The sequence below is a fragment of the Myodes glareolus genome, chromosome 5 (assembly GCF_982192425.1).
Source record: "Myodes glareolus chromosome 5, mMyoGla1.1, whole genome shotgun sequence".
NCBI lineage: Eukaryota > Metazoa > Chordata > Mammalia > Rodentia > Cricetidae > Myodes > Myodes glareolus.
In genome coordinates, this window is record NC_142030.1 from 1,831,508 (window position 1) to 1,855,002 (window position 23,495).

A 23,495-nucleotide genomic window follows, 5' to 3' on the forward strand; every position below is an offset into this window, starting at 1 on the left:
CTAGACAGTCAGCCTCATCTAAATGGCAAACTCTAAGTTTTGTGAGAGACACTGTCTCAGAAAATACAGTGGAAAGCAATTGAGGAAGATACCAAATCACCTCTGGCTTCCAGATGCATGCACGCAAGCACGCGCGCGCGCGCACACACACACAATATGCCAACTCAAGACAGGAAAACAATAGATGACTCATGTGTCCTGGGGATCCATGGGATGCATCAGGAGTTAAATCTTCAAGAAAGCAAGAGAGGTGGGGCTGATAAGTTCAGAGTCCTCCTAAAAGAGTTATGACCAATACAATCCAGCTTAGCCCAATCCCCAGTTGTTTCTGCTTTCCAAAGGGCTTTGCTCATTTCTTGAGTTTTCAGTCAAGCAATTCTAAGAATACTGCTAGGATATAGGCAAAATCAACTCTGATTTCTACCCTGTCATAGCCCTGAGCAACATGATGTTTAAATGTCTAAATATCAGCATCTATTCATTGTCCTTGCATCTGCACCTTCCCCTCTAAAAACCTGTAATGACCCAAGAATAGAATATGACCTGCCCGGAGATAGATGCCAGCTGCACATCTTCAAAGGGGAAAAGGGCTTTGGTAGAAATCAGTCAGCGGATTTTGAAGGAGAAATTTACAACCATAATCACATTCCACCTCTGGTCTGACCCCAACTACAGGGTAAGAATGAACATCTTTAAAATATCATACTGCCTGATACATACTCTTCCCACAAATAAGTCTTTGGGGTAGGGAAGTCTGAGTACTTCGCTTGACTGACAGACCTCAGAATGGCATACCCATTTCCACCATGACCTACCTCCGGAAACATCACCTGACTCCTAAACTACATTCAAACCAATGGAGAAGTCAGGCTCTATTCAAGTCCATTGGGAATCCCAAAAGTTGTCACCACATGCCATATATAACCTGACTTCTGCCTCTGTGTGACCCATGCCAGCAGCATAAATTTTCCTTCCATCCCTCAGCAGCTAGATATGGGTCTTGCCCAAAGTCTATAGCCAACAGAACCCAAGTCCTACTTGTAAAATCATCTAAAGTGGGTGGTGCACGTCTTAATTTCAGTACTAAGGCAATGAGGCAGGAAGACAAGTTTAAGGGTAACATGGGATAGACCATATCCCCAAATACCAAAGGGTCATTTAAGACTTCAGAGTGGAAACAAGCTTTGCACACATATTTTCCAGCCTCCTCACAAAAACGGAAGAAGCACAGATTTCATGAAGTGACTTATCCAAGGTCATGCAAGGTCCTTGGATAGCAGACACAGTCTAAAGCCCAGGTCTTCCAAGTCATCTTAGGAGAAAATGTAACCGTTGTTCAAGACTTTACATGGCCTCTATTTCATCATATCCCTTGGGCCATTTGCAAGTGAAGACATGTTCCTGCTGACCACATGTGTTTCCACAAAGGACCATAGTGGTAAAAAGGAAATGAGTCCCAGTCCGGTCAGCTGTTGTTTCATTTTGAAGCATCAGAACAAGAGGACTACAGCGGCAATGTGGATGGCACACCCATACAATGCAGTCACCCCAGAAAGGAAGGTGAGGTCCGTGGAAGGGAAGCCTGTAGAAACCACCTCATTAAAGAGGGAAGCAGTAAGCAGAGCTTGTTAACTCCCTGCTCCTGTCTTACAATAATTGTACGAGTAATTTAGTTCCTCCCCAGTGCTTCATTTTAGACATTCAAACTACTCGCTGTGTGTAACCCTTTTCAAGCTCAAAGCAATAGAAATCCCATACTCACTCCATCTTCAGTCCAGCTAAGGAGTCTGGGTCTAGCTATGTATTCAGAGTGAGATGAACCCAGGGCTGGGAGCACAGGACACCTGGGTTCACTTTTATTCATGGAGTGGTCTTTAGCTAATAAGTTCACATCTCTGCAATTGCCTGTGTGGGAGAGGTGAGAGAAAGAAGTCAACAAATAAACTCTCCAGGTGCCTTTTCATGCAAGAAATCTCTGTCTTCAATTGATGCCAAGATCATTTTTCAGCTGGAACAAGAGAATGGAAAACCAACAATTTTAGAATATTTGCTATGTGAGACACATTAGCCCATGACAACGGACTGTGTGACCCTCTAGGTTTGGAAACTATTATCAGAGTATTAGGTTGCTTATCCAAAGTTTATAACTAGTGACATAGTTTATGGCATCTTTACACTGGGTCACACCACACTCAGTATAGATGAATTCTTAGTTCTGAAACATAAGGGATGAGGGAGAAAAATGAAGGGACAAATTCAAAGCCCTTGCATCAAGAAGTTTAAGTGAGCTGGGCAGTAGTGGCACACGTCTTTAATCCCAAAACTCGGGAGACAGAGGCAGGTGAATCTCTGTAAATTTGAGGCCAGCCTGGTCTACAGAGCTAGTGCTAGGTCAGGCTCCAAAGCTACAGAGAAACCCTATCTCAGAGAAAAAAGAAAAAAGGAAGAAATTTAGGTGAATGAGTGACAAGGACCAGAAGACATGTGGCCTCCTCTGAAAGAGTAACTTCAGCATAGTGTTGTAATGAAGGAACTCGGGCCTTGGAGTGATAGGTTTGAGTTTTGTTTTCCTTCTCCTTTTTGAGAGGAGACTGAAATCCAAAGTTTTGTATAAAGTGGCCTAACTTGGGAATTTCATACATAACTCTAAACATCACAGAAGCCAAAAACATAAATCCAGTACCAGACTGAGTTCTGCCCTTGCTTGTTCAAACTCTAGACTAGTGGTTCTCAACCTTCCTAATGCTACTCCCCTTTGATACAATTCCTCATGTTGTGGTGACCCCCAACCATAAAATTAACTCACTGTCACTTTGTAACTGTAATGTGTCACTATTATGAATCACAATGTAAATATCTGATATGCAGGATATTTGTTATGTGACTCCCAAAGGGGTCATGACACAGGTTGAGAATGTGTGCTCTAGATGTTTAAGAGGCCTTCCTGACGATGGATAGAGAGACTCTGGAGCACTTCCTATGGAGCCCTAGAAAGCCTCATCTCATCTACTTTCATGGGAAGAATGAATTTTCTAATGTGGGGCACTATGAGTCAACCAGCCCTACCAACTGGCTGGTGTTTGTTCTGGCAACCCTTCTGTCTTGGGACAAAAAGTGAGGGGCCAGCTATGTGTGCCCCTAGAAGCATCAAGGGTGTCCTCTTTTTTCTAACAAGAAACAAATTATTTGAGGGGACTGTGTTGAAAACTGGTTCTACCCCAATAGTTAGGTCCAATTATACCATAATTACAGGGAGTCTGCATACATCAGAGCTTAGCTGGAAGAGGAGTACCCTGGCTCTTCACAACACTGGCCAGAGGGAAACCTGTAATTTATCTATGTTGTCCTGGCAGAACTTCCATGGGAAAAAAGTACAAGGGGACTCTTGATGCCACATGTAGAAAATGCATACCTTTTGGCCACTGCACCAGAAAACACAGGACCAGAGGGTGTCTTCCTTTCAAAATAGCCAGAAATTACGAGTATGATGCTGTGAAAGGAAGTATTGAGTTTGTTGAGAAAAACTCAATTTAAAAATCTCATTATTCCCAGGCTGGAGAGATGGCTCAGTGGTTAAAAGCACTTGACCCTTCTTCCAGAGGTCCTGAGTTCAATCCCCAGCAACCACCTGGTAGTTCCAACCATCTGTAATAGGATCAGATTCCTCCTCCTTGTGTGCATGAAGACAGTGTACTCATATCCATAAATATATGAATAAATAAATCTAAAAAATTGACTATTATCAAATATTTATAATTTTCCCTCCTCTCACCATGGAGGGAAGATGGGAATATTTCAGTGTTTTAGCTAAGTTGGTGACCAGAGAGGAACTTTTAGAGGTGGTCCTCAACTTGGGGAAGCATCGAATGATTGCTTCTGGATAGAAACAAGAGGTGGAAGACGTTTTCCTCCCCCAGCCTGAAGGGTGTGCTATGCTCTATGAATTCTATTATCACTACAGATTTTATTAGTGGACATTCTTCCCTGTTCATCGAAGGCAGGCCTCTCCCTCCTGTCTGTTGAAACCTCAGTGGTCCTTCCGACAACACCCCTGGGCCGAGTCGGGCACTGGGGTAGACACTCTCGGGGTTTCATCGAGGGCACGTCGCCTTTGGGGCAGTAATATCACACTCTAATTCCTTCTTAATTCCCATCACATTTTTGAGACAGAATGTGTGACTGGAAGGAAGGGAAGTTTGAGTCAATTCATCAAACAGGTATTAACTTGACATTGGGCAGGGCCTAGTGCAACATTCTTGGAGGAGGGGTGGCCAGAAATGAGGCTAGGGAAGCCTGGGCCTGAGAAACTAGAAAATGTCCTCAAGTGGAGATTAACACATCCTAGTTCCATTAACCACACAAGCTAACTAAATTCCATTTGTTTCTCTGTGTGAACTCCATGCCATGAGAATTACAGGACAAGGAAAGGAGAGACCCCATGGAAAGGATTATCAGAGAGCCCCGAGCCAGTCAGAGGACACCACCCCATTTCCTGAGGCAGCTCTGCTCAGTGGCAGGACAGTGAGAGGGTGACCCACTTGCCCACGCACAGGAAAGAAGTTCCATAGTGAGAAAATGGGCAGAGATCAAGGAGAAACCACTGGACCCAAGATGTGGTCTGGCTGAAGAGAACCCTGGATGCAGAGCGTAATCAAGAGTGGACTAGAAAGCCACATACACACTCTCTCTCTGGAGATCAGAAGGCAGCCATGAGAGCCTTGGGGTGTGAGACCAGTCTCCAGAGACCTTGCAGGGCCCTCAGCAATTCCTGCTGCAGTGCACCAAGGGAGCAGAGGAATTGGCCACACCAGGGAGGCCTGGGTACCTCACACACACATGAAGAACTAGCACAGAGGCAAAGGAGAGGCAGCTGTGTTAGTAAATGCTTGTCAGTAAGGTCTGCTTTATGGCTGGCAGAAAAGGTCCCATCAGGGCCAGGTTTAAGCCCCAAACCGTTTCCTTACATGTTAGTAATTGGGTCTTATAAGCACAAAGTAGCCAGCTGCTATTCCTCTCAGGATGACCAGAAATCAGGCACCCAGCAGCTCCTACATCCAAAACATCACGATCAAAATGAAGAGCAAGTGTGAAGCTCCGCATATTGTTCCTTGCAGGCGAGGAACCCAAACGTCACATGTCCATACAATGCCGGACGTGGTGACACAGACAACCTCAACACTCTGCAGGCTGAGGCAGGGGAGTCTCCAGTCTGAGGACAGTCCAAACGACAGAGCTAAACAGTGCCTCCAAATAAAACAATAAACACAATGAAGAAACAACCCACAATGTCCATGTAGCTGTGATGAGCAGTCATCATAGTGGAACCCGGTCTCTTGTCTAATCTCACTGTCTCTACTGAAGACATTAGAAGGTTTACCTCCTAGTCCATTCCTGTTCAGGAAGCGTGATGAGGTTTTCCCTGGCTTTCCACATTCTGGGTTGCAAATGATGCCACAGACATTCAAAGTCCCCCCCAGCTTGGGAAAGCACACCCTGGAGTTAAAGCCCTTCTCTTCCCCAGTTCCAGCTCATGACGTGTGCCAAACCCCAGATGCCTGCTGAGCCTCTCTGCCAGCCTGGCCATCTCCTTCCTCGCTCACAGTCCACCCCGTCCATTATTAAATTGTAGGATCACCATATGCCGCTGCAGCGACAGACCTCCCCCACTGCCTTTTGCTCTACTGCTCAGAGCTGCTGACCTCAGCACTGAAGCTGGGATGGATGAGCTGGCAGCCACAAGCGTGGTCTGAGATGAGAAACCAGAGCTCAGAGCCAAGCCTGAGAGGATGACTCCTTTCAGTGAAGATTTGATTTGGATTCTTTTCCCTCCTCCTCTGTCTAAAGGATGCAGCCACTATGAGAAGATGCACCCAAACTTAGCTTCCTTTACCCCTGAATCATCTTAATGTTTCACACAGAAGTTTCCTGGAAACCTCCCCTTTCTCTAACTCATCCATTTTGCACAGCTAGGTTCCCCTCTCTCAGCCGGCTGGCTGGATACTGGCTGTGCACACTCACAGAGAGACAAGTGAGCTCACAGGAGGAGCACATTCATTCCTACAGGCTGCACAGTGGCCCCTGGGTGCTGAGCCAGGCAGCGTCGTGGCTTTACAGCCCGCCTGCCTCCCTTTACCGACTCCCTGGTCATTTTCTCCCCCATTAAAACTTGCCCCCCTCTCTTGCCAACCTTCCCTCTTTATTTAGCAAATTTTAACTGGCGTCTCATGAAACACACAGAAGAACGCAGCGGGGCAGCCAACTGAGATTGCCAAACTCGATTACCTGATTACCTGTGCAGTTCCATCCTGCAGCAGTGCCTGGGAGGGCATACCTAGCTCAGCATCTTCCCTTCCTTCCCTCCACTCTAGACCCCCTGGGTGGCAATCTGAGGCCCAGAGTGAAAAGCCCATCTTCTTATGTTTTACCAGGGTCCACCTGCCCAATCCTCCTCAGCATTTCTTCTACACATGCCCTCTTTCTTTCTTTCTTTCTTTCTTTCTTTCTTTCTTTCTTTCTTTCTTTCTTTCTACCTTTCTTTCCTTCTTTCTTTTTCTTTAGTAATATCTTTTATTCTTTGAAAATTCCTTGCATTTATACCACATATATTGATCATATCCATGTACCACTACCTCCCTCCAACTCCCCTGATGTCCCATCTCCCTCCTAGCTACATGTTTTCTTTTTCTTAATTAATTTGTTGCTGCTATTAAGACCAAAACATAACTTGGGGCAGAAAGGATTCATTTGATCTTTCAGCTTATAGTCCATCCTGAAGGGAAGTCAGGGCGGGAACATGAGGCAAGAATTGAAGTAGAAACCACAAAGGAGAGCCTGCTTATTGGCATACATTTCATAGTTGCTCAGCTCACTTCCTTTCTTGTTTGTTTGTTTGTTTGGTTGGTTGGTTAGTTTGGTCTTGGTTTTTAAGTGTCTCTCTGTGTAGCCCTGATTGTCCTGGAACTCACGACTGTGTAGATCAGGCTGGCCTTGAACTCAGAGATCCACTGGTTCTGCCTTCCAAGTGCTGGGAGTAAAGGTATGCCCCACCACCACCCCGCTCCGCTCACTTTCTTACTCGATCCAGGACCACCTGCCCTGGGGTGGCAACACTCTCAATGGCGTAGGCCCTCCCACATCAATCATTAAGCAAGAAAATGTCCCAAAGATTTGCCTACAGGCCCATATCATTCTCTCTAGGTTCTTGTGGAGCTACTGAGGGGCTGTTGGATTCATCCTCATTTCTGGCGGCATATGTTGCCATGGTGCCTTCTTCAATGGGTCCTCGGTAAAGTCTTTGTGCTCAGGGATTGGGACTTAGTAACTGACCGTCCCCAGCACTTTGCATCTGGCACATAGAAGTTGCTCAATAAGTGTTAGGCGACCCTCGAAATACATAAACAATGCTAGCCTTTCCTCTCATTCCTTACATCTTCTGATTTTCCAAATCCTGAGAGACCTGGGTCAAGGCCAGAGGGGCAAATGTGTCTCCTGCATGGTGTCTCAGCACATGAACAGGCTCTGTTAGGATATTCCCCACCCTTAGTGTTCTAAAAATAAAACCAAACAATCAGTCTGCATGAAGGTGAAACCCTCCGACTTCCAGGAGGCTGGTAGTCAACTGAAGACATTGGCGTTTTGTAGGAGTTTATAAATGTCGGACAAAGAGCCATTGTGGGGGTGCAGATCTGTAATCCAAGCCCTTGTGACTGCGCAGGTAAGAGAAGTGCAAGTTCAAGGCCAGCCTGAGCATCTTAACCTGTCCCTGTCTCGAAATGAGAAGTACCAAGGAGAGCTAGGAACGCGGCTCCACGGTGCAGCAGTTGCCTAGCAAGCACACCTGCACACGGTCAGGAACACTGTAGATGAGGGAGACAATGAAAAGCAGAGGGCCTCCAGAATAGAGGAATCCCAACTGGCTCTACCTTGAAGAGCTCGGAGGCCTGCTAGGCCCCTCTCTGTCATCAGCAAGGGTGGGTGGTCTTACTGGGTCCTTCTAAGCTGCAAAGCCAGGATGGCTTGTAAGGAAAGAACCAGAAAAGAAAGTGTAAACAGGGCAGGCTCCATCCTGTCTCCCTCCTCCTGCATTCTGCAGAGAACAAGCCCATCTCAGGAAATGAGGGCCTGCAGCCTCATCCTGGAGGCAGAGGAGTAGGCTGCATGGCAGTGGGTACCTCGTAGTCAGGCCACACCTCCAAAGAATCCTGGCCTCTGGTGCGTGCTGGACTAGAGGGAGCAGGGCCATGAAGGGCAAGGAGAGTAAGGGAGACTGTAGGTGCCCTGGTGAGCCTCATCCAAACCTCTTATCCCCACAAACGTTTCTCTCGTGTCCTGCACCTCAAAGGTCCTGGGAGTGTGGAACCTTCCTTTGAAAGGAGCAGCTCACATGCAGGAAAGAGATCCCTGCTGACTGTAGTCTGCTGTGTAGCGCTGGCTCTCAGAAGTCACAGAGGTCAGCACGTGGTGATGGTGCGGCCTCTGGAACCAGCGCAGGCTTGTCTACTGGAGACTCACCCCGTCTTCGTTTCTGTTTGCCCTGCTTTCCCCGGGCTCAGTAGCTAAAGCTGTGCAGGGGAATTCATCCAGGGAGGACTGAAGAGGAGGTGCAGGCCCTCAGCCATGGTTCAGGCAGGTGTCCTGCAGTCCTAGTGGGAGTCCACATGGGCAGGGTGGGTACTCATGACACTGCTTGTCCTTCTGCTGGCTCCATAGATAGAGTCATCCCTAAGATGAATGGACTTCAGCCTCATCTGCTGCTATGGTTGACTCAGTGCCTACCTCTGAGCATCTGGTAACACATGATGAACTGCCCTTTTGCTACCTGAGAGGCCATAAAGGACAAAACAACCTGTTCTATGTGACATGTGGTTATGACTTTAAAAAGTACATCATATTCTACCCTCATCTCTCCCCAATCACTACTCCTGTCGACTGAGTGCCCAGCTTCTTAATCAACCCCCCAAGGAGGCCTGTTCCCAGACCCCTTGAATCTCACTTTATGGTTTGATTGATTCTGCTCTTAAAAATGTGAAGACTCGAGACGACCCTGACCAGGTGAGCAGGACTGACATCATCTTCCTTCCTTCCTACACACTGAGCTACATCCCTAGAGGTGGTGTGCATGTGTGCATGCGTGTGTGTGTCTGGTTTGAACTAAAGACTTTGTACATGCAAGCCGACCAATTGAACTACATCCCGAGCCCTCTTTTTTGTCTTCCTTCCCTTCTGCTTTTCCTCCTTTCCTTCTTCCTTCCTTCCTTCCTTCCTTCCTTCCTTCCTTCCTTCCTTCCTTCCTTCCGTCTCTGTTTCCACAGTACTGGGAATAGAACTCAGGCTGTGTGCGTGCAAGGCAAGCACTCTATCACCAAGCCACGCCCCAGCCCCTGTCTCAGATTTCTAAGAGTGCAAATCAAAGAAAGACCTTGCTCTTCTCTCAGCCATGTCGCAATCCTGAGCTCTATGAAGTTTGATGCAAGCTCAAATCCCTGTTTGGGCTCATTTTGACTTCCTGCCTTCATATGTTACAGATAACCCACATCTTCCCAGCTTTACACTTAATGTTTCCTTTCTGGGTCCCAGGACAGAACACCGTTGGGGTTGAAGGACGCAGCATGAACATGCCAGGTGCCAGCAGACCAGAGAAGTGGCACAATTAGATAGGCTTCTAAGCAGCATTCCCTGATTCAGAAAGGCCTGATACAGACTGTCCTGTGAGCAAGGCACAGAACTGGAAGAGCCAGCAGAGAAATGCAATAGGTTCCCGGGAACCAGGCACACAGGGACCAAAGATTTCTAACTGCAAAGAACCTCTGGCTTGGGTGTGTTCAGGAAAAAGAGAAATGAGGGCCAAGGGACAGAAAGCACGTGGGAAAAAAGAAAGTGAAGTACAAGACTATAAGACTGGGGTAAAGAAGCGGGAACAAATCACTGTTACTATGGAAACACTAAGTGGAGACAGGAGGCAGCCCTGGACCTCTTCCACCCACCCCCAAAATTCCTTTCCATTCCCTACCTACCTAGCAGGGCCCTAAAGTGCCTGGGAACTTAATGCCTCTTAGAGACCTGGATCTGGTACTAGGGGAGGAAGGCACTCAGGGCTTCTGGGGAAAAAACTAGACTGGGGAGCGGAAGACAGGTGGCTTCCAGCAGAATTAGCCCTGGGTGTTTCCCACCCATCTAGACTCTAGAACAAACCAGTGTCAGCCAGTCCACAGGCCAGCCCTCCGACTGCAGTGAGTGAAGCAGAGGAAAAGAAAAGGAAGAGTGGAGAGCCCAGCCAAATGCAGATTTAATTTATTTTCTCAACACATTAAGGGGTCAGAGATGACACCCGGAAAGATGAGAGACCAGAGGGATTTGTGCTTAGTTTGTGCCTTCCTACCCTTTTCCCCCATATTCTGGGGCCAGTCACATTATGCCCGAGTCTAAGAAACAGCCCTGGCCATTCATTCCTTGCTGCAAGTCTCAGGACACTCCACCTCCTACAGAAAACACCCAGAGGCCCCGCCCAGAAGGGCTGTGTTCCTCCACAGGCTCCTGTCCCATGGCTTCCTCTCCATACCTCAGAGTAGCTCTAGACCCTTGGGAGGTCTCCTGCCTCGGAGGTTTAATTCAAATGGCTCCCGCCCTCTTCTGCCTACCTTCTTAGACTCAGCTCAAAGGAACCTTCTCTGTGTGGATCCTTTCCCAACCCTCAGAGACGGAAGCTGATTATTCCCTTTGGCGGATACGCGATGAGTTTTATTGCTCTGTCTCTATAACTGTTCATGAAGGGAGTATCTCGTTGGGAGAGCCTAGAAGACAAACCCAAAGGAAGGATGCAGAGTTCCCACCTCTGGAATAAAGCCAGGAGTGAGTGAAGGAGGTGGGAAGAGAAAGGCCTGGGGGAGAAGGAAGAGAGAAAAGGGGTTTAGATCCTCCCATACACAATCTGCAGAAACTGCCAAAAAAGGCAGTGAGGCACATTCCGGGAGCCGTCACACGATCGGTGAAGTCAAGCAGACCTGGTAGACATGCATCTTGACAGCATTGGCTATGGAAGTGTGCCTTGTAAGCCTTATCAGCCTCTGCCCTGGCTGTTAAGAGGCTGGGGTTAGCAGATGGCAAAGACGATTTGGAACAGGTTCTGTGAGGGGCTGTGGAACAGGGAAGGGACAACTTGCTCTGTGTGCTGTATTCTGCTTCCCCTTACCCTCCTGAGAGAGGAGGTCTGCTTTTGCTGGCAAGAGTCTGTCTTGAGAACAAACTGAAGACACGTGGCTTCTAGGATTCATTTAGAGAGACTTCCATATCCCTTGTCCTCCGGGAAAACTGGGGAGAAGGGAGCAGGAGAGGTGCTGAGGGAGGTAGGGAGAGAGGAAGGAAGTAGAGAGGGAGAAGGGGTGGGGTGGGTGAGGGGAAGTGAAACAAGGTGGGGAGGTAGAACCAACAATGGCTTACAAATCAGCTTGATTAGTTTGCTAGGTCCTTCCCCAGTTCCTCCTCAGTTCCTCCTGTCTTCCCAATTCCCTCTCACACAGCACAGAGGCCCTCAGCAGACTGGGAGACCTCTTAGATTATAAAACCAGGGCAAGTCCCAAGGTCACAAGAGCTCTGACCCTCAGACCTCATCCTTCACCACCACGTGGATGGATAGCAGGGTGCTCTGCTAAAAATGCAAAAAGACTTTGATTCCTGCTGCCTACACCAGCACGTGGGTGTAGGCACGTGGGCACACACACATGCACGACCTCCACAAACCGTGGTATGATTTAAACAGGCATTTTCCCTCTACTCTGGGGGGTGGAGTGGGGCTGAAGCTTTCAGCCGAAGGCGGAGATAACCTACAGGCTCTCTCTGGGCAGACAGAGACCCCTGCCTGCCTTTTCTGGCGTTTACAAAACAATGAAAGGTTAAGGTTAGGTGCAGAAAGGCCTCAGCAAGCCTGCCCACCCCTGCCCCAGGTGTGGCTCTGGGAGGTGGAGCCAGCAGCCGGGTCCCCTCTCCATTGGCTGGGCCCAGCAGGTAACTAGAAGCTTGGCTGAGAGGTGCATAAATAGTGAGACGGTGCCGCCTCCTCACCCTTGCCTTGGAAAAACCAGTTTCCCCTTTATTGTCTGTGGCCAGGCTCTACTCGGTGGCGTTCCACCCCCTCTCCTTCCCAGCTTCCTTCAGCCCCTGCGCCTCCACTTTCTCCTTCTCTGCTATTGTCTTTGACTGAAGGGAGGACCACGTGTCCGCTTCTCCAGGAGCAGCTTCTGCTCTGCCCAGGCTGCCGAGATGGGCACCCCATAGAGTATGTGCTTCTTTCTTCTCCCACCTCTCAATTCTTAAGAGCAAAAGACTTTTTTCCCAAGACTTAAAATTCTTTTTTTTACACCCAGGATTCTTCAATGATCTTTCTTTCAACTTGGTACTCTCCTAAGACAGAAAATGATGTCTTATTTTGCATCAGAAGTAAAGCTGAGCCCGACGTCCGGAGGTATAGGTCCTCCTAGGTACTTCCAGGTGAGTGAAATCTCTGGACTTGGCGGGTGAGTGCTTAGATCCTGGGAATCTTAGGGTGAAAAGGGTAGAGCGGGGAAGGCGGTCGGTCTCCACTGGGAGTCAATCATTAACTTCTTTGTTTTCCTGAGGATTTCTTAGCTGCTGGGTCATAAATATTGGAGATAGTGAAGCAGGTTCCAGGCAGCTGAACAGCAGCCCTGCCATTCTGTCTAGCTGCCTGGGGATTGGCTCCACTAGAGGAATGTGTGACTGGCCGCCTAGTCCTAGGTGCTAAAGGCAGTCCTCCTAGTAAAGGCAAGATCTGCTTCCTTTCTGTGGTTCTCAAGTCTGAGTCAACTTTTTTTAAGACCTATATGGGCCAGTCCTGAAGACAGCTGAAGGAGTAGTCACTAGCTAAAACTTACTCCATAGCCCCGACGTGAGTCTTGTTGGGTCTCTGACCCAACCCAATGCTACAACTAGCTAAGACAGAAGTCACTCGGGGATTACATTGGTAGAGGGTGCTGAGTTCGGGAGCTTGGATGGTACTAGATGCTTGTTGCTCAGGGTGGATGGTGTCTGAGGATCCAGGTTCTAAACCAACTCTTCTTACAGTAGCTGCAGGTCTACAGGGCCAGAGGGACAGATGAGGAAGGACAAGCCTTTCCTGAGTGCCCTACCCCCACCCTCTTCATATGGCCTATCACCAAGCTTTTTCTTCCCTGGGCTGCACTGGGCTGGTCAAGATCTCAAATGCGGATGAGTCCCATTGTGGACTAAGAGTCAGGTAAGGAGGGCCCAGATAGCGAACTGACAAATGTCCCCTTTTGCTTTCAGAATTAACATGAAATCCAAAGAAAAGGCAAGACTCCTTCCATCTCAGAATACCTCTCATGGTGTCCTGCCTATCTGGGGCAAAGCCAGCAGACTGGTGTCTTTCTCCCCTTTGACTCGGAAGTGGGTAAAAGGCTGTGTGGGGCTTGAGTGGTCTAGGTAAGTGAAGCACACTTCTTACACTTGAGAAGTGAGTATTCACCAGAAGGCAGAGCAGGAGAAGATTCATGGAACTTCTTGCCCTCACCACACAGCATCCGGCCTTCTAATGAGCCCTGTGCACACCCTAGTTTGAACCTAAGAAAGTGGGATTCTTCCCGATCCGCAGCTAGAAACCCCTGCTTTTGTGTGAGAACCTGTCTCAGAGGCCTGACGCCCTGGGGGCTGAGAGGTGGAGCCTCTCTGTCAGGTCAGAACAGGCCCAGGAAGAAGAAAGTATTCCAAACAAGGCAGATCAGCCCTACCCACCCAGTCTGCATGTCTCTGCTTAGACCAGCCTTTTATGAGGCTTATGCTGAGTGGCAGACGAGTCTGAACACAGCAAAGACGAAGCCAATGCAGTCCCTGTGAATTTCCTGCTTGGTGGGCATTTTCTTTGGGGCAGGGACAGAAAGCCCACAGGACTACATGGCCTCCTGGTGTAGCTCAGTCTCTGAAAGCCAGCTCTGCCCACCTCCCTCTCCTGACCCTTACCCTAGGCTCACTGATTGCGTGCAGATCTTGGAAAGCCAGTGGCTGTCGTAGGCTGGCTTTCCAAGACAAGTCTATGGGAAGAGGACCAAGAATTCTTCTTTCCACCATCCGCCCGCGCCCATAAACGAGCCAGCTTCAGCAGAATCCTTATCCTCCCTCAGCTCCTCCTTAGCTTATCTCAATTTCACATCGGCACACAAGCCTGAACTGGGCTGTTCATGCCCTCACACGGCGACTTTTCCAGAATGTCTGTGCCCCTGCATCGCACCTTTTGGTAAGCAATGGCAGAGTACATGTCTTCTCTGGACATCACCAAACATACCCAGCTTAATATGGTCACATCGCAAAGGACAGCCAGCATCCTAGCTAGGGATACAAAGAGGGTAACTCCGCAGCACGAGCTGTACTCCCCACCACGATCTAGCTGTGCGGTGGGAACAAGTGTTTGGATACGCAGGTCCTCACTGTCCTCTAAGAGTATGGTTGCAGGAACCTGAAGGTCTTATCCGGGCCACACACAGCACGACAAGAGGAGTCCTGGTAGACAAACAGCCCCAGACAATCCATGGGTCCTCTTGTCCTTCATTCCACCGGAGTCTGTCTGATGCCAACCAGATTTCAGTGGAGTGAAGCCCAAGAGGCATGGAGCTGCCGGCGGTGAACCAAAGGACGGCATCAGAGCAGAGGCATTTTACGAAAACTGTGATCACTTCGCCGGAGGTGTCTGCGGCGTGCATCCTCTCCGCGTGCGTCCTCTTGGAGAGGGCTGACAGCAGCAGACAGGAAGACGCTGCCGATGCGAGCTGTGTGGCCTTTCTTCCTAAAACTGATGCTTCAGGAATGTGTGTTTTCTGCAACTTAAAAGTTGCCTGTCTGCTGAGGAGCCTTCCTGACTGCCCTGTGCTGTCAGTCTCCTGAGCCTGCTCCCCTTGTGGTTAAATCTCAGAGAGGAACTCAAGCAGGCCCTGACTACCAGACTCCCTCTCTCCCCAGGGACTCCAGGGACATAGCTGGGGCATCCTTTGCAACCAGTCCGGGACCCTATTGCCCACAGACTCCCCACAGTACCAACAAGACCTACAGAATTGGGGAATGAAGCACCATTAAGATTATTTAAGTCTATCTATATCATAATAAAATAAATGTAAATAAGACTTAAGAGAAGGCAGATTCCGATCTCTCTGACACTGCACACTATAACTCAGCACGCAGTGTAAATTCTGAAAAGGTTAATGCATTTAAACATATTTGACACATAAAGCTGCCAGATCCGACTTTAATCACTCACCAAGTGTAATTGCCTTTCCATGGCTCCCTCCACACCAGAACGTGTGCTTGAAACATGAGACTGTGTAGAAATCTGGGCTGTGATGGGGACAAACACCCTGGCTGTCAGGGTTTATGATTTGCTTTGATAGATTTGGCACTGATTTTATTGACTACACCTTGAATGACTGTTATTTTGTGTTTTTGTTTTTTTGTTTTAAACACCACATCTCTTCTTCAGGGAAGGACATATAGGGTTGGGTGGGGTGGGGCATAAGTCCAGAGGAAGTCCACTTAGTATGAAGAACCTGCCCAGAGAAGTTCTCTGTGAAATTGTCCTTTCTTTAACGAAGGGTCTTCTTGAGGAGCCACCTGGCTAAAAAGGCAGACACTACACAGTCCACCAAAGGAAACCCAGCTTTCACCTATGTCAAAGGAAGAGGCCCTGTGTGGCCAGGCTCAACAGAGGCCATAGCTGTCTTGTCTCTTAGGAATTGAGTGTAAAGGCCACTTTGGTATCTAAGACCCTGTGCCCTGAATGGCCCCCAGTGGCCTCTTCATCCCCCCAGGCCACCTACCCCAGGGGAATCATGAGTTCCTCACACTGAACCAGAGGAAAAAGCATTTATCTTAAACGTCTTACCCTCTTCTAGTTATAAATGTCAAACACAGTCCACCACCGACGCTATACTGAGTCACACAAAGGGGTGAGAAGACCAAGTCACAGGTATTTTAAAAAAGAAACCTGTTTACTCATAAAAATTATGTAGTGGATTGACTGGGGGGACCATGGCAGTCTGGGTATTGAGCTAGCTAACTGCCAAATGCCTTCTGTTATGGTCTCAGCAAGAAATCCAAAGGCTAGAAGAAAGCACCAGACAGACATGATATGTTTCCATGGTGGTGCCGCTTGACGTCCATAGCCTGAGTTCTTTTCTAAAGAACGAAACATGTTTGTGTGTTTCTGTGTAACCCGGCTCAGGAGGGACAAGAACCAAAGTGGTTACTAATGATTACAGAAGAGAAGTTTACAATCTAGTGCATGAGGCTGTGGTAACCCAGGGCTCTGCCCCACACCGAATCCCCCTCCAGTGAGACTGAGCCTTCGCATATCTGGCAATGAAGTCTGAATGGTCCGTGACCTCCCTCTGGCAGTACAGATTGCTGGTCGCTCATACAAAAACTAAAGTCCCTGTGCTTAGCTGGAGCAGCCTGTAGCGGAAAGTGTGTGAACTGAGAGCTAGCGAGAACTGCCCATCCATCTTCCCTTTTGAGCTCCTTGTCTTCTATGTTTCCTGTCCTGGATGCAAAGTATGGTTTAGCACAAACACAGTGTTGAGGAAATAGTTTAATCAAAAACACCCTTGCAACTGCAACAAAAAAATACTATTACCCGCTTTCTGTATTCACAGTCTTTTATTGAAGAGAAAAGCAAATATCATTGAGCCGAAACCAAGTAGACAAATATATACAACCACTGGTAATTTAATATTTTGTGCTAATGGTATACGCTGTAGATACAACCCAAGAGAAGTAAATTACGATCCTATCAATAATACATTGCGTCAGGGCTCTGAGTTCCCAGTACACATGAAAATATGTATTGGCAAAAAGTCTCCGAATATTAAAAGCTATACATATAATGAGGTGCAGGACGCAGAATCTAGGGACTCCTTTAGCACTGTGTTCTGGACATTAGGGTCTTCGGTGGAGGAAACAGTCCACGCTGCCATTTCTGAAGCTGACCTTAAATGACGATAACCCACATACCCTCAGCAGATCTCCAGGTGAGGAACAACCTTCCAGCCTGCAAGACCACAGCCATGTAGTTCAAGTCATAGGAAGTGTCCAGTATCCACTACGAGGCTAGAGGAACTCCAGAGAGCCCCAGGATAGACGGTTATACCCGAGACAAAGACCGTAACACTTTCCTCCTGCCTCTCTAAGGTGTGCAGGATCTTCTAAAAGGAAGGGAGCCAGGCAGGCCAAGGACAGGTAGGAGTCACCTGCCTGGGACAAGCACGAGTTTTAGAACTGCAAATGTCCCAGCCACGACAGTTTTTTCAGCTTGTCTAAATTTGCCCTTTGCTGCCTGCAGGAGATGCCTGTGACAGTCTTGCTTCAGAATGGGGAAGTATTTCTGCCATACTAACATGAAAAATGAGGATGAATTAGGTTAATGTCTGCAGAAACGCTAGTTAGTGCCGCCGTCACATACTGGTCTTTGACCTTCCCTGATTCAAAGAATATTGAGGGCAGGTGGGGCCAGGACTTCTTGTCTTGTTTTTAATCAGAGCCTGAAAGGAGAGTTTGAGGAGGGAGGGGAAGCTGTGAGGGCTCCGAAGAAGAAGAACGCTATGCCTGGAGATTGCAGACTCCAGCTCAGAGATGAAAGGCACTGGTCAGACAGACACCAATTCCTTAACAGAAAGAGAAGCTTCCTGAATTGTGGTGACTTCTCTAGGCTTTCTGGAGAGATCCGACTATGCATCAAAGAAGAACAAGGCGAACAGTTCCTTTTGTCTAGAGATAAGAAGCAGCATCTGGAAGTCTCTTAACCCCCTCCCCTCTCTGAACGCCTTCCCCCTCTATCCTTCCTACATCCCACACCTCCCAGTCTGCATTTTGCAAGAAAGGGTAGGACACCTGGTGGGAAGTAGGGGAATTACATGATGGTGACCCCTCTGAGATGAGGGAAATAGCCAAGGTAGGTAGGTGCCTGCAAACCCTGCAGGAAAGCAACTCCAAAAAAGACCTTTGGCAGAAAGTGACTTCAGTTTTGGCTGTGTTCAATTACATCGCCTCATTTTTATGTTGAAAGTAGATGCCTGCCCAAAGGACTCACCAAGCTAAAGATCTGGGAGGGGTCCCTTCCAGGGGAATTCGCAGGTGAGAAGTGCTCACCGGGTAGACATCACAAATGCTGCACCCAGCACTTGCTAGCGAGCAGCCCAGAGCTTCTGAGTCAGCGTGCGAGTGGTTAAGAGGGGTCAGATTAGATCTGGTGCCAATTTGATCTGGCCACCAGACTCCAGGCCAGCCACTTAACCTCTTTGAGACCCAATTTCCTTATCTGTCAAGTAGGAATAACGACAATAATGTCAAGGACTCATGAAGAGTCAAACACTGCGTGCTTCATGTCTATAGCATAATTTAATGCCCCCAGCCATTAGCAGACACAATTGACATTTCAGGTTTATGGGTGACAGGGGGTGAGGGACTGGCCTGAAGATGCGAGGCTTGTAAACAGTAGAACTGGGAGTCAGACCTAGACTGTCTGTTCCAGAGTTGACACTGGGACCATTGCTCCATTCCCTCACCTCATGCTGGGTTTGGATGTGGAGTCCCCAGCCCCCCAGCCAGTGCACAGGGTGGGACCTCAGCTGGGTGGTGCTGATGCTGAGGGGTGCTTAATCTGAGGGGTGTTGATGCTGGGTGGTGCTGGTGCTGGGTGGTGCTGATGCTGAGGGGACCTGATACTGAGTAGTGCTGATGCTGAAGGGTGCTTAATCTGAGAGGTGTTGATGCTGGGTGGTGCTGATGCTGTGTAGTGCTGATGCTGAGGAATGCTGATGCTGAAGGGTACTGATGCTGGGTGGTGCTGATGCTGAAGGGTGCTGAGGGTGTTCTTACATCAGCATTTTTTGTTAAGATAGTATATAGGGCCTAGAATGTAATCCCCTACCTGAGTCATGTATGTGTTTGTTCAGTGAATTCCTATTTGAAGCTATTATATTAAATCTGTTCCTTCCTCCCAATTAGCAGTGTGCTTAGCAGATCTGTAACAGAGGATCAGCTCCACTGAAGAGACATTCTTTAAAAAGATGCCCAGTGGTTGGTGTCTCTGGCAGCAAGAGTTCATGTCCCAGCAGTAGCCTGTCCCAAACCTCTCAGAGGGGCAGAACAGCACTTGGTTTCCCATTCCCTGAACCTCTCTTCCAGCACCATATATAGGAGCTGAGGCTAGTGAGAGCTCAGTACTAGGACATACTCACCTGAAGAACAAAAAGGAGCAGACCAAAGACGAAATAAAGCCTTACAGTGGAGCTCCTCCTCCACCTCCTGACTGTGTGGCACTGTCTAAGAAGAAGGATGGGTGTTTGAGTGAAGACGTTGCCCCCTTTATAGCAGAATTGTATCAATTGCATTTCATTACTGCTCCATTACAGCACATTGTGTTATAATCCAACTGCTAATGGCCTCACCTCAGGTGCCCACATGGCTCCCCTTTGTCCTCCGAAGGTCTGGCTTTAACCCAAGTTGCTTTATCTATTGCAATTAGATACGGACTTCTATTCTGAGTCAAACCTGTGCCAGCAAGGCCGGCAACTTCTCTACACCACAACTGCCACCCAAAAGCTGATTTTGAACCATGTACTTGAGCATCTTAGAGAATGCAGACTCCAACTCAGAAGAAGAAGGACGGGGCCTGGGGATGAGCATTTTAACAAGCTCCCAACTGATGCCTATCAGCTAGAGTAAGGGAGATGGCTGCCACTAAGCCTGGTGACCTGACATGGCCGCACATGTCTGAAAGAGAGAAGACCTGACTCCTGAAAGTTGTTCTCTGGTCTCCTCATGTGCATGGAAATAAATTAAATAAATGTAATTTTAAAAACGTTTTGAAGACTTAAAGCCAGTTCTCATCCCCACTTCTCTCAGAGCAATGGAAGACACCAACGCATCACCCCACATGGGCCAATCTGGATGAGGGGTCATTTTGAGCTGAAGGCACCTAAGAAAGACAGGAGTGAGAGCAGCTCTTTCCTTCCCTACAATTTTCTAAAAGCTGGACCTAGGTTTCTCTTTCTAGGTCAAGAAAAATTTCCATTTGTAAATTCCTGTCCTGGAAGGAGGGTCATTCCAGAGACGCCTTCCAGCCAAGATGGCCACTTGTGTGCAAAGGAAGCTTAGGGAATAGCATTTACTAATCACATGCATGCTCATGACCTCCTGTACAGCCTCCCACTGCAGGAGCCCCAAGCCCTGTGAAACAATACCTTCACCTGGTCTTCTCTATGCTTCAGCACCCTCTGCTAAGAGGAGACACACAGACTGGGATCTAATTTCTGCCCCAGTCATGTGTTCCTTCAGTGAACTTCTATGTGGATCCATTTTATAGATCTGGGTTTTGTTGTTGGTTTTTTTTTTTTTTTTGCCTCCTGATTATTTGCCTTTTATCATTCCTGTTTGCAGGGCCAATCCACTGACCCTGTGTGGGTGGTGGAGCAGGATTTACTTCTTCCCATGATACAAGGAAAGGAAGGAGAACAGCACCAGGAGATCTGAAGCAAGGTTGTGAGGTTATGTCCCAGAGATCACAAGATGCGAAGTACCAGGACTCAGGGGGATAGAGGTCCCCAGCCAAATGTCCAAGGTGTGGGAGTTCCCTCTGTATGCTGTGAATATCATTGGTTAATAACAAAACTGTCTTGAGCCCATGATAGGGCAGAACTTAGGTAGGTGGGGGAAATCTAAACTGAATGCTGGGAGAAAGGAGGCAGAGTCAATGAGAAGTCATGGAGTCACCACCGGAGACAGATGCACTGAAACTTTGCTGGTAGTCCACGACCTCACAGTGATGCACAGATTAGTGAAGATGGATTAAATTAAGATGTAAGATTTAGATGATAAGAAGTTAGAGCTAATAGGCCAAGCAGTGATTTAATTAATACAGTTTCTGTGTAATTATTACAGAAGTTTGGGTGGCCAAGAAACAAACAAGCTGCCCTATTCCAACATGTCCACAAGGCATCTGTGGAGCCAGAACCATAGGTCAGAGTCCTCAGTAGGTCCTGATACTTGTGGGAAGTGTGGGTACAAAGAAGGAAGACATACTGTGACCACAAGTTAAAACACACCAGGTCGACAGCTAAATACAGAGAATGAAGAGCAAGAAGATGCACTCCCCAGAAGTACTGGGACCACAGCTCAGGAAGCCAGGCAGTTGGTGGGCAAAAATGTCATCAGTGACAGACACACCATAGGAGTCTGTGAGATGACCTAGCTAATGGTAAATATCTGCCCCAGTCAAGGGGCCCTCAGTTCCCTCATCAGGACTTGGGGATCTCAGTGGGGGAGGAGGGGTGCTACATCCTGATGGGTTCTGAGGGCACTGCAGGGCAGGCACTAACAGCGGACTCTCAGCTAGAACCATAGGACATTCCTGACCCACACTCCTTTCGTCAAAGGATGCATCTCAGTATTCGTCATTACTGAGAAGATACGGACTTAACCTTGCTTTGAACAGGAGACATAGCCACACCCAAAAGAAGAGGGCAGAGAGCACCCAGCCTGACACCATCCTTCTCCATTCGTAAGCCAAATGCCCTGCTTCGCATTCACATTCCATGTTCTGACAAACTGTCAGCTCCTCTGCCAGATTTTTATGGTTAATTAGATAGTTTCAAGAAGCAGATGCTATGAAGCTATCTGTGACCATACCTTAATGGTGGGTGACAAGAACTCACCACCGTTCCTTAATTACAGGAGACATGGTGAGAGGCATAGCAAGAAAGAAAGAAAGAAAGAAAGAAAGGAGGGGGAAGGAAACAAAGAGAGAGACAGGAAAGAATGTTCTGTACCCACTGTTCAAGGAGGGGCTTTCCTAACTGCTTTGTTTTGTTTCTGTAATCACGCTGACTTGAAGAGATCCCCCACCCTACTGTTTTGTCTTTGGGAGTAACATTTGAAGGTCTCAGTTGGTCTGGGGTGTAAGTTACGGGCTGGATGTGTTGCCCCTCCCCGCAGACTCCTATGCTGTTACTCTCCAGTACCTCAGAGAAGGACTGTACTGCTGGTTTGGAAGATTGGGCCCGTAAAGAGGTAATTAAATTTAATGTGGTCAGAGCTGCCAGGTGGCTGTGGATCAAGTGCTTAGCATGCAAGTGTGAGGACCGGAGTTCAGATCCCCAGCACCCAGGAAAAAGATGAGCTGGTATGGTAGCCTGCCAATAATCCCAGTTCTGAAAAGGCAGAGACAGAATCCCTGGGGCAAACTGGGTAGCTAGGCTGGCTAAATCTGTTAGCAAGAGACTCTCCTATGGAAAATGAAGAGGAAAATAACGAAGGAAACACTGGTAGCAAGCTCTCTAGCCTACAGATATATACACCCACATGCATGTGCGCACATACACACACACACACCATAACCACACACAACACACAGCACATACACACACACATACCACACACACACACACGTTAAGTCACCAGTAATTGGCATTTATCTAAGAGAGGGATCAGTACACAAATACAGAAGAGAAAACTACACAAAAGCAAAGAGAGCCATCGAAAGTCAAGAAGACAGGTCTCTAAAGAACCAACCCTGACAACACCTTGATATTAAACTTCTAGTCCTTGGGGGTGAGAGAATACATTTCTGTACTTCAGTAGCTTGAGCTGCAGTGTCTGAGCATTCCCCAGGTGCTGCCCAGGGCTGGCTTGCTCTCTCTAACATTCTTCCCAGTAAAGGTCTGCAGCAGGAGCATTTCCCCTGGCTGCTTGGGCTTTCCCCACCCCTCATGGAGTAGCTCTCCAGTCCGTCTCACCCTTTGCCCTGTCCAATCAGAAACAGGGGTGCAGCCTGGAGCAGACATAAGGTGAGAAGATACTCCTCTCACTCCTGGGACACACTCCCAAACATCCAGTGATTATTTACAAGCTGATGTATGTTTGCACATTTGATGAGGTATAATCGTGTATTCATCACTACTGATAAATTGAAGGACTCAGTGCTGGATGTAAAGATGCAGCACAAAGAACAAAAGCCAAAACCATACTCTCCTTACATAGTACAGAGTGAAGAGCAATCAAGAAATTATTAAATATGTAATTTAAAATGAAAATAGTCTCTAAGGTAAATTCATTGGATCTTCTCTAGAATCTTCTATTCTCTTTAAAATGAGGATTAAAAAAAGCAACACTCCAGGAAGACACACACTGTGGCCGTATCAGCCTTTCCCCAGGAAGACACACACTGTGGCCACATCAGCCTTTCCTCGGGAAGACACACACTGTGACATCAGCCTTTCCCTAGGAAGATACCCACTGTGGCCACATCAGCCTTTCCCCAGGAAGACACACACTGTGGCCGCATCAGCCTTTCCCCAGGAAGATACACACTGTGACCACATCAGCCTTTCCCCAGGAAGACACACACTGTGGCCACATCAGCTTTTCCCCAGGAAGACACACACTGAGGACACATCAGCCTTTCCCCAGGAAGACACACACTGTGG

General features: G+C 48.0%; 1 long non-coding RNA gene across 1 annotated transcript; it reads left to right on the plus strand.

The window, feature by feature from the left end:
- The first annotated feature begins 12,072 nt into the window (after window positions 1–12,072).
- Window positions 12,073–15,449, plus strand: LOC146894777 (uncharacterized). The gene is made up of 3 exons (XR_015001187.2): window positions 12,073–12,271; window positions 12,360–12,483; window positions 13,300–15,449. It is a non-coding gene; the product is annotated as an uncharacterized LOC146894777 (long non-coding RNA).
- Window positions 15,450–23,495: the final 8,046 nt, after the last annotated feature.